Here is a 2004-nt window from a genome sequence, read left to right as displayed (position 1 = left end):
TTGCAATTCCTCTGCAGCAATCTACTGACTTGTGGAATACTTGGAAATGGGATATGTGTGAAAGAGGTTGCTTTTACACTGCAGAGAGAAATACATGGCAAACACTGATTTTATACCTCTGCTATCCATCACGTTATCTACTTGCAAACACCAGACACAAAGGTGGTTACCATAAACATCTTAACATCTAATTGCTGTGCGTAGACAGGAGTGTCTTTAAAGAGATGTCCAAAGACAAGCTTGTAGTTTCAGAGGCCTCTCCTTAAATTTCAGCATGTATGGCCTTCAGAGATCTCCAAGAAAGTTGATAAAATCAGGGATAAAATTACTCCTGTATCTCCAAACCTGTCAGAAAAAGGATGTGGAGGCAGTCCTACGACTGCAGAACAGGCTTGGGTGTCCAAGAAGGCAGGGTGAGAAGTCAGGCAGTCCACCCCCTTGCCCCAAGGCAGAGTCAACAGCATTTAAATCATTTCTGAAGGATGTTTGTCCAGCTCCTTCCTAAAAAATCTTTTTAAGGGCATATTCCTTTCCTAGCAGTTTCCCCCAGTGCCATGTTACCCTCTCCAGTAACTAGTAACTCCTGCTAGCTGCCCTGAACTGGATCAAAGAAGAGGAGCCATGCCCCTCTCTACACAGGGACAGGACAGGCAGGAGACTGAAACATCCCCAAAAGAGAGAAAACCCAGATCAGAGCCAAAACCAACTTACCTATATTTTTCACTGTGTTTCACCTCAGGCTGCCATTTCATTCCCCCCCTCCAGGGCTGGCAAGGTAAAGCCATGAAAGTATCCAAGGTGCACTCATCCTGGGTCGGTGAGGTTTCTGCCTGAATCCTGATGTGTCTGACGCATGCACCAAATATTCCTTCTCTACAGGTAGCTTGAATACCTCAACATGAACCAGAAACAGCGTGTTCTCAAGGTTTCAGACTATGCTAAGCCACTTTGGCCTTTATCCTCTTTGACTTTTTCCTCTGGAGCAACTATCTTCACCAAAATCAGTTGGTCCTCCCTGCGCCGATTGATCAGTAGGTGCAGATGCTGTGCTCTGTTCTCGGTCCAAAGCACTCCCAGTGGCTAACTGTGCATAAGAGTTTGCCTTTACTGGTGAACCTCCATTTTGGAAGACTACCTAGGCTTAAGCAGATTTTTGTCATACTCTTAAGTGGCTTTTTAGCCCAGGTATCACTGTGGTTTTGTTTGCAGTATAGATTACCCAATTTTTTTATAAGTTCAGTGAGTAGAACAGGGTATTGTACACTGTCAGGCACTGATTAAAATCTAACAGTGAAAGTTTTAGCTAAGGCTGACAAGACTATCTAGGACTGTGGCCCACTGAGCACATGTATCTTCTACAAACATAAAATTCCATACAGTAAGGTATGGTGTACAATTCATTTTTAATTACAGGATAAGCATGGGGAAAAAGAGCCAACCAACGTGCAAATGGCCCTCAAGATCAGTCCAGTTTTCTTGTAACATAATTTCTAATGTTGTCTTAGTAGAAGTCCACTTTCAATTTACAAGTATTCTAACGGGAGGAAAAAAAAGAAGAGACAAAATTTGGTAGAGCTGGAATAACTACACTATAAAAATTAATTGATGAAGGCAGAATTTGCTGCCCAAAGCAGAAATATGAAAGTGTTCTAGTTAGATTAAAATTAGAGTTTGGAAGGTTGAGAAAAACCTGTCTGTCAAAGAAAAAGAGGTTCTTTTCCAAAGACAAGCAAATACACTTACCATGGTCAACTGTGTGAACCTGGAGGGAAAACAGTATCAAAGTGGCTTGAGGTTATGTTAAGCCACGAGAGGATTTGCATCTGCTCTCAAAAGCTTTCTGAGCCAGCACTGAATACAGGTAAAACATGTACTGTAAATTGAAAGGTGTACTTTTAAATGCTTTTCTCTAGGCTGACTATCCTCCTGTGAGCCATGAAATCCCCCTTCAGCCAACACCTTCTTTATTTTTATTCAAAGGGAAAACAAAACAAAGCGATGGCA

This window comes from Manacus vitellinus, unplaced genomic scaffold, assembly GCF_001715985.3.
Source record: "Manacus vitellinus isolate BGI_N305 unplaced genomic scaffold, ASM171598v3 scaffold_7_pilon, whole genome shotgun sequence".
Lineage (NCBI taxonomy): Eukaryota > Metazoa > Chordata > Aves > Passeriformes > Pipridae > Manacus > Manacus vitellinus.
Note: the sequence above shows the minus strand (reverse complement) of the source record.